General features: G+C 47.9%; 1 long non-coding RNA gene across 1 annotated transcript; it reads left to right on the forward strand.

Annotated features, from left to right (window-relative positions):
* Positions 1–4,123: 4,123 nt before the first annotated feature.
* LOC309639438 lies at positions 4,124–9,261 on the forward strand. Its single transcript, XR_014251642.1, has 4 exons — positions 4,124–5,178; positions 7,380–7,609; positions 8,387–8,590; positions 9,152–9,261. It is a non-coding gene; the product is annotated as an uncharacterized lncRNA (long non-coding RNA).
* The last annotated feature ends 254 nt before the right edge of the window (positions 9,262–9,515 follow it).

A 9,515-nucleotide genomic window follows, 5' to 3' on the forward strand; every position in this document is an offset into this window, starting at 1 on the left:
GTGTTGGGGTCCCAGGCTGGAGTTCCTCCCTCGGCCTCGCTCTGCCCCAGCCCACCCCCAGCGATGACCACTGCCGCTTCCCGCTTGATGTCAGAAACACGTTCCTCGGCAAAGTCTGACCTTTGGACTTTGGACAGTGAAAAATACAGCTTTGACAGCCAGGCCCTGTAGAACCCAAAATAAGTTTCCAAACGCCTGTTGACTACAAGGCCTGTAAATAGACTTTGATGCCCCTCAGGTCAGCCCCTGGAGGCCCTTGGCCTGGGTTTCCATGTCTTGAATCGAGAATAAATATTAATACTATCTAACTCACAAGGCTTTTGCAAAGGTAACTGGAAATGATACCCACAAAGAATAATGCCTGACAGAGGAACTGGCATTCAGTCCTCCCACAAATGCTCGCTCAGAATCTGCTGCAGACTAGGCATTATCTGAGCATGAGGGGAGAACGTTGTGTCCCTAAGCTGCCCCTGTCTCAGGGCTCCCAGTAGAGGAGGGATTCAGGCAAGTGGAGAGGCAATTAGTATGCAGAGAGCCGTGTGCTCTGGGGACACAGAAGGAACACAAGTAACCCATCTGAGAACACACATCAAGAGGTTTCCATGAGTCAGGCTGAAGGGCAGGGCAGCCCTGAAGGAAAGGCGAGTACAAGGAAATCCAAGTAACTGCGCATTACAGCTGAAACAGAAATCGTGCTTTGGTTTCCTAGGGCTGCCATAACAAACTACCATAAACATGGTGGATTAAAACGACAGAAATTTATCCTCTCACAGTTCTGCCAGCTATAAGTCCAAATCAAAGTATCATCAGAGCCAAACTCCCCTCTGAAGGCTCTAGGGGAGAATCCTTCCTTGCTTCTTCCTAGCTTCTGGGGGGTCCCAGCAATCCTTGATGTTTGTAGCTACATGACTCCAATCTCTGCCTCTTCTCTCTGTGTCTCTTCTTCCCATGAGGACAATTATCATTGGATTTAGGGCCCACCTAACCCAGAATGAGCTCATCTCCATCTTTAATTACATCTGCAAAGACCCTAGCTCCAAATAAAGTTACACGCTGAGGTTCCCAGGGATGTGAATTTAGGGGTCATGATTCAACCCACCACAGAGGGCAAGGGTGGAAGTGGAGAGAGATGAGATTCCCAGAGGTAGGCTGGGGACACACACAGACTTCATCCAGGGACACTCGTGACAGGTGGAGGCGTTTTAGAATGTAAGCTTTCGAAAGATATGCTGCCTGCGGGATGGAGGGCAGATAGAGAAGAACAAAGTCGGATGCTTTACAGTAATTCAGTGAGATGTACTTCTTGACAGTCAGTAGGTATTTGGGAGACAGAGCTGACAAGGTGTGGTGGTGATTTGGAAGCAGGGAGAAGGAAAGGAGCCACATTGTGTTCTCAGGTTTCTGAGTAAGGGAACTGAATGAGGGCACGTGGCAGGAGGAGCAAGGGTGGGAAGGAAGGAGATAGGAGACCCAAGCGGAGATGCTAAGGAGACCCTGGACTCGATGCAGGAGGTCAAGCTCAGGGTCAAGCTCAGGGGAGCTCTCAAGGCTGGAGAGTGAGCCCATGGAAGGTCCTGGCACTGTGGGAAGAGAGTGATGTGTATGGGGAGAAACAGAGGCTCAGAACAGACCACAGGAGCACCAACATTAAGGGCTCGGGCAGACGAAGAGCTCATGACAAAGACTAAGGAGGAGGGACGAGAGGCCAGGGGAGCGGGCAACGGGCAGTCACACAAAGACAGTGCCCAGCCCTTTCCCTGTCCCCCTCCTCGCCTCCCGTCCACTTCCCTTTCCAGTTTGCTACAGTGAAAGTACTTGACCTTTCTTGGGGTGATGGGAGGATAGCCTCACAGGGCAAACGGTACAGCTCCCTATTTATTTACTCAAGCATGTTCTGTGCTTCTGTTACCTAATCACAGCCTCGACTGGGCAACCCTGGTTTCACTTCCATCACCTTCCTCCAGCCCCACACCCCTGGGTAATCCAGAGCCTTCCATCCAGTCACCTCTGGCAAAGAGCCCACACCCTCCATCTGCTGTCTCCAAAAGGCAGCTGTGAGATCCATGTGGGCTAATGTTGATCACCTGAGATGGGGCTGGTCCGAATGGAGATGTGCAGTAAGTGTAAATTACATGTGGATTTCAAAGACTCACTCTGAAAATAAATGTAAAATATCCCAGGAATAATTTTATATTGATTACATGCTAAAATTACATTTTAATATATGTAATTATTAATTAAATTAATTAATTAAAAAATATTTTTATTAAATATATTAATTAAATATATATTAAAATATATTATTAAGTTAATTAAATGCAGATGTAGGTTAAATGCAGGTTAATTAAAATATATTATTTTAATTAAATTAATATTAAATTATATTAATATTAATTAAATGTATTGAATTGATATTAAATTAAATTAATATATTTATGTTAAATTAAATTTAATATTAATTAAATTAAATGCAGGTTAATTAAAATATATTATTAAGATTAATGCCACCTGTTTCTTTGTATTTTTTTTAAACCTAAAATTACATATGTGACTTGCATTATATTTCTTTTGGGTAGTACTGTCCTAGAGACCGTTGATATCAAGACTTACCTGAAACACAGAACAGTTTTGCATTTCCCCAGAGTCTGGCTGGCACAGGTCACGGGAAGGGAGAATGGCATGCTGTATGTTGCACCTGGTTTTTCATGTTCTCATTTTATTTCTCATAACTCATGTGATTCCCTCTCTCTCCCCTAACTTTTTAAATGAGAAAACCAGAGGGCAAATTTAACTCATGTCTACTCAATTCATAAACCCAGAATTTGTCCAATACACAATGTTGTTAAGTCTAATGGTAGTAATAGTTTTTAAGGAACCCCCTTAGATAGTAATAATAATAATCCCTTTATGCACATAAAGTGTCTTATATCATTTACCTCATCCCATCTGCTCCAAAAGAAAACCTTAAGACTTCCAACATAAGATATTTTCATTTAAAAATTTTGTTTATACACAGCAGAAAATTAAAAGGTACAAAGAAATAGAAAAGTCAACTTCCCACCCACCCCTGACTTGCTCCCTCCTGCCACCCTCCACCCCTACCTCCTCCTCCACCCCTGCCAACAGCATGCTCTGTACATCCCCCTAGTGATGGGGATGCACAAACACAATCAAACATGCGTGTGGATATATGGCCATTTTTCAAAAAACTCAAATAGCAGTAGATTGCACCCATATTCCACATGTTACTCTTTGTACTTAGCACCTTATCTTGGAGACCCTTCATATCAGTACGTAAAGGTCTGCCTTTAACTGATATGTCATATTTAAACGAAAAGACTTTCGTAAATTACAAAATACATTTAAATCAGGAAACTAAGTTCAAGGAAGGAGTCACTTGTTCTCCTTGACGACGACAGTGACAGATTGAGGCCAACCGATTCCAGTTCGAGCCTGCTTCCTCTCCTTGACCCTCCCCGTGCCCCCATCTGTGAAAGAGTAGAAACAATTCCTGGCCCACCTACTGTGAAGCTGACATGGAGACTGAAGGAGCTAATGAAACCTGGAAAGCACAATTCAAACTGTTACTGTAACTGTACTGTTACTGTCACTGTAATCTGAGTCACATCTTGGTAGAAATCTAAGCAACGTAGGGGAGGGCAAATGTATTTGGGCAGGAGGACTCTTCCACCCTTTGAATCACATCATCACTGGGCCCATAGTATTGGCCCCGACCCAGCACTGATCTAGCCCAAGGGGACAGATCCTGGCTGCCTCCTTAAAAAGGGTTGGGGCTTCCCTGGTGGCGCAGTGGTTGAGAATCCGCCTGCCAATGCAGGGGACACGGGTTCGAGCCCTGGTCTGGGAAGATCCCACATGCCGCGGAGCAACTAGGCCCGTGAGCCACAACTACTGAGCCTGCGCGTCTGGAGCTTGTGCTCGGCAACAAGGGAGGCTGCGGCAGTGAGAGGCCCGCGCACCGCGATGAAGAGTGGCCCCCGCTCGCCGCAACTAGAGAAAGCCCTCGCACAGAAACGAAGACCCAACACAGCCAAAAATACATATAAATAAATAAAATTTAAAAAAAAAAAAAAAAGGGTTGGAATGTTCTGAAGGGCTCAGGTGTGACTGTCCAGCCCCTCATCTTGTGGGGAGTAGGTGGTCACAGGTTCTGGCCCCCAAGGACAGGCTTTCTCAGGAAAGAGACTTCACTCACAAGGCTGAGACATAAGCACACACAGACACAGGCCCTGGAAATCTGGAGCAAGGTGGGTGGAAAACTGTCCTCAGCCCAGCAGTGGCTGGTTGTTTATGTACAGTAGGCCACGGGATGACATTTTCTGGGCCCAGGCTCGGCACGGGGAGCTGACTGCACCCACCAGCACAGCTCCAGCCCAGACATGGGAGCAATGTGACTGACGGGAACCACAGCCAAATTAGGCTGGCCAAGGGGGCTGGCACGGCCCAAGCGAGTGAGTGACTGCTTAAAGGGATGCTGCCTCATTTCATCTGGCGGCCCTGCCCACCGCCTTGGTGTCTGGGGCTTGCTTCTCCTTGCTTGTTCCCAGCTCTCCCCTGTGACCCAGGGTCTTGGGGAAGAACAGGGGGGAGGGGGAGGAGACAAATCTCCAGGGAAGAAAAAGCAAACCCAGGCTTAGCCAGCATGTACCCCACATGTCTTCCCAGCTCCTCCAAGTTGGCCCCATGGTCCCCAGATGTGCAGGAAAAGTGTGCTTAAGCTGTGTGATCACAAAGATTGAGCTTCCCCAGGAAATTTCTAGAGCCCATTAGAAGGGCTCACAGAGTCTCCAGAAAACGTGCCTTCCCTTACCTTGATTCCTCATCTTGGCAAAGATTCACACTGTCTCCACCCAGAGAGGTGGAAGGCCAGTCCACTCATCCTGTTTATAGAAGAAGGGTGGGGAGAGCGAAAGGACAAGTTCCAGCCTCTCACAAGGCTTCTCACCAACCTGCCCTGTCGGAGCAGTTACTTTCTGAGCTCAGTCGACCATCCACTCTTCCTAAAGTCAGTCAGTCAGTGTTCTACACAGTTGGTCCTAAGAAAGAAACAAGTATTCAAAGCTGGATGTTCAAAGCACGTTGCCGACAGTCCTCCATTTAGCAAAAGAATTAATTATGGACCTTCTTTGAAGAAACAACTTTCCTAGGGCGTATAAGGTACAATTTTTACTTAGCATCAATGTATTCACAATTTTTTTTGGTATAAACCTAAAAAGGCGCGTATGTTTGGATATAAATGTATTTGTGTTATTTTTCAATTCTCAGTATAAAAACTTGATTTAGGCAGGGCTGGTATCATTATTTCTACCTTTCAGGTGAGGAAAGGGAGACTCAGAGAGATTCTAAGCAAAAATGGGCGTTCCCACTGCTCCACAATGACCGGCTGAGGGTCATATTTCTCAGCCTGCCCAAATCCCACTGTTATACCTGCGCTGTTTACAGAAAGTGGAGTAGAGGGTACCAGGGACTGGGGAGGGGGTGGGGAAAATATTATTTAATTGGTGCAGAGTCTCTATTCTGGATGATGAAAATGTTCTGGAAATGGATAGTGGTGATGGTTGCATGACATTATGAATGTACTTAGTATATGCTGAATGTACACTTAAAAATGGTTAAAAGGGTACATTGTATATTAATTTTTTAACATAGAAAAAGAATTACCTAGCTGAAATTCTGAATCGTAGCAGGATTATGTTAGCTCACTTCCCCTTCTGCCCTTTCCTTACACCTCCCACATCCCCCATATAATATCGAGAACTAATCAAGAGAAAATAATTAAAATTGAAATAACACTGAGAAATCACTTCTAACCCAGGAGACTGGCCAAAAATAAAGTATGATAATCCTCTTTGCTAGTAAAGATGCAGAAGAAGAACACTCTCGCACACTGCCGTTGAAAAGATAAACTGGGCAGACTGGAAAACAATCTAGCAATATATTATAAAAATATTTATTAAAATTAAGAATACACATACGTGGTACTGGAGACAGGGAAAATATACAGATCAATTGAAGAGAATAGAGTTTGAGGAGAGGGATATTTCCTAGACTAAAACCAGGGGTGGGGTGTGCTCTATGGGTCACAAGATCAATTGGAACTTGCAACCTGCTCACTAAAGGCGCCCCAAACTGAGAGACCCTCAGAAGGAATAGTGGTTTGGGGTATCCTGGGCTCTGGGATCACCATAGAAGCCCATGACCCAAAGGTGATCAGCAAGATGAAAAACCTGCAGAGACCACACCTGGGGTAGGGGCTTCTGCCCTGTGATCAATATGGACCCATGGCAAGAGGGGCCTGGACACTTTACCCAAATCCAGCGGCAGATCAGGTAGGGGCCAGAGAAAGATTTGGGTTGAATTTCCTGACATCCCAGTAGGATGGGGATGTGAAGTCACCATTAAGTTGTGTTTGGTCAGGGTTCCCCAGAAAAACATAACCAGTAGGAGGTAGATAGATAGATAGATAGATATAGATAGATAGATAGAGATAGGTAGATAAAGATTTATTATAGGAATTGGCTCACACGATTGTGGAGGCCAAGAAGTCCTGGGATCTGCCGTCTGTAAGCTGGAGAAATAAGAAAGCTGGTTGTGCAATTCAATTCAGATCTGAAGCCCAGAGAACCAGGAGTGTCTATTCAAGAAGAGAGAGTGAATTCATGTTTCCTCCACCTTTCCGTTCTGTTCAAGCCCTCAGTGGATTGGATGGTGCCACCCAAACTGGCAAGGGTGATCTTCTTTACTTGATCTATTGACTCAAATGCTAATCTCTTCCAGCACCACCTCACAGACACACCCACAAATAGTATTTTACCAGCTATCTGAGCATCCCTTAGCACAGTCAAGTTGACACATAAAATTCACCATCACAAACAGTTTTGCAGAAAATAAAGAACTATGCTATCACTTGCATACCTGAGTTGGTGAACTGAGAGTCTTCCCAGTTATATGAGATTTAGAGGTAGGTATTATGGATGAGGTGGGGTTCAATCTCACCTTGAGAACAACAGGTAGGGATTGGGGTGAGCAAAGGTGTGACAGCCCAGGTGAGCAGGGAGTGGGCGGCAGGGACAGTGAAGAAACGGGCTTCGCTGGAGCATATCATCCCAGTTAGGGAGCGGAAAGAACCCACTTTTAGTGTCTGCCCTCCTCATTATCAAAACACATCTGTCACTGAACACCTCCACGTACAAGGTTCTGGGCTGTATGCTGTGAGGTATGGAAAGGTGAGAAATGCAGGATCAGCGCTTTCTGTGGGCTCATAAGTTAGCTTGATAATGTGCGTCCATGAAGAAAAACGCTCAGAAGGCGGAGTGCCCGATTCCTGACATACATCATCCGTGCACTTGTTTCCTCAGCTAAATCTTACTGTGTTTAATCCTCATACCGGGCTAAGCACTAGGGATGCAGAGATGAATGATACAATGCACCATCCCTGGGAGATGCCTAGAAATCACTTCCGGCTGAGGAAATATCTCCCAGAACTGGACCTAGATGGGCTGGTAGGATGTGATAGGTGTCTGAGGAGGAAGCGGGTACACCTGTGGCAAGATCGACACCTGGGACTGATGGCCTGTGGAACACCCAGGTGAGCGGGGGGCGGGGGCCGGGGGTAGGGGAGGTGGGCAGAGAGCGGGTCAGTCTGAAAAGAAGATGCAAGTGAGGGCAGAGAGGCAGATGAGGCTGGACAGGACAGCTGGGCGCAGATGACAGAGTGTTCTGCACTCTGGACTTTGGACTGTGGGAACCCGGAGTTAGTGAGGATTTCTGATCTGCTGTGAGGCCCTACTGTGCCCACCAAGCTCCTGCCACCTCCAAAGTGAGTGGTAGATGGGGCTGAGCAGGGCTGGGGTTTTTTATAAATTTATTTATTTATTTTTGGCTGTGTTGGGTCTCCGTTTCTGTGCCAGGGCTTTCTCTAGTTGCAGCGAGCGGGGGCCACTCTTCATCGGTGCACGGGCCTCTCACTGTCGCGGCCTCTCTTGTTGCGGAGCACAGGCTCCAGACGCGCAGGCTCAGTAGCTGTGGCTCACGGGCCTAGTTGCTCCGCGGCATGTGGGATCCTCCCAGACCAGGGCTCGAACCCGTGTCCCCTGCATTGGCAGGCGGATTCTCAACCACTGCGCCACCAGGGAAGCCCAGGGCTGGGTTTTTTAACATGAGGAATGTGCCCAGCAAAGATCATCTGTGGCCCACTTAGCTAGTGCCCATCCCCGAGTAACTTCTCTCCCGGGGCGCCTGCCAGCCCCGGACATTCCCCAGAACCCACGGGAGCCCTCAGCCTCTCCAGCCTGACCCGGAGGCCTGGAGGGCCCACGTGCTCTTGAGGAGCTGAGCTCCAGCCTTCCTTGCTCCTCCCACTCAGACAGCAGGGAGTCCCTGTCGCATCAACCTCTGCCCCCCATCGCGAGCTCGAAGGGGAGGGGGAGGAAGCCCTGCGGCTTACAGCAAAACCTCAGGGTGCCCCCGAGTCCCAGGAGTGCTGAGATGGAGTCTGGGCCAGCCAAGCCTGCTGGGCCATCAACTTGGACGCAGGATACACAGAATGTACCTTCGCCTCCTCCGGCAGGTAAGGGTGTGTGTGTGTGTGTGTGAGTGTGCACCCGCGCGTGCACGTGAGCGCACACACATGAGCGCACGTGGGGCTCCCGGGCACAGGGTGTTGGGTAACCTACACCTAATGCCCCAGCCCAACACGCAGCCAAAGGATTGGGACAGGCTTTGCCTTTGAGGATGCCGACAAGCGAATCTCCTTGTGAGAAGATCATTGTCCCCGCGAACCCTGACGTCACAAACCCATTGCACCATGTCCTCCCTCTTCTCACGGATAGTTGTGTCCAGCGGAAAGCAAGCACCAAGGAACCCTCAACTTTAAGCTGTGTGCCTAAGTTTTCACCAACACCTAGGGATGCAATAAGTGTGTGCTGATTTGATGGTAAAGGGGTCACAGAAAGACCAACCCCGTGGGGTTTTAGCATATGGAAGTGAAGAGGGCTTTTCTATCCCTTTCCTTTAGGGTGGTGGGGATGGAGACAGAGGTGATGGGATTGATGGGGAAGGAGAGAAGCTACGGATTTGCTACAGCAGAATCTCTGGGGCATTAGTAATCATGCATTAATATTTCCTAAAGCTCTCCAGATGAAGAAAAAGATTGAGAACCAACTGCCCCAAGGAGAGAGGTATGAAGAGGAGCCTTCTTTCAGATTGAATCGTGTGCCCAGAATAAATCAGTCCACCACTGCTGTCGAATCCACCTGCTGGGCCCTCACTGTGACCCAGATTCTTGTCTCATTCCATCAGCCCCCTTCCACGTCTCCCCCGCCCCCACCCCCAGCCTTATTCCAGTTCAGCCCCTTTAATATCCCTGCTACCCATTGACTGCCATTCCCTTAGGACTTCCTTCCAGCCCCAGTTAAGAAAGACATGATCACCAGCTTCCAGACCCCACCGCTTCCATTCTGCACACTCAAGGACCCTCTCTCAGACTGGAAGAA

Source organism: Balaenoptera physalus, assembly GCF_965194825.1.
Source record: "Balaenoptera physalus genome assembly, chromosome: 12".
NCBI lineage: Eukaryota > Metazoa > Chordata > Mammalia > Artiodactyla > Balaenopteridae > Balaenoptera > Balaenoptera physalus.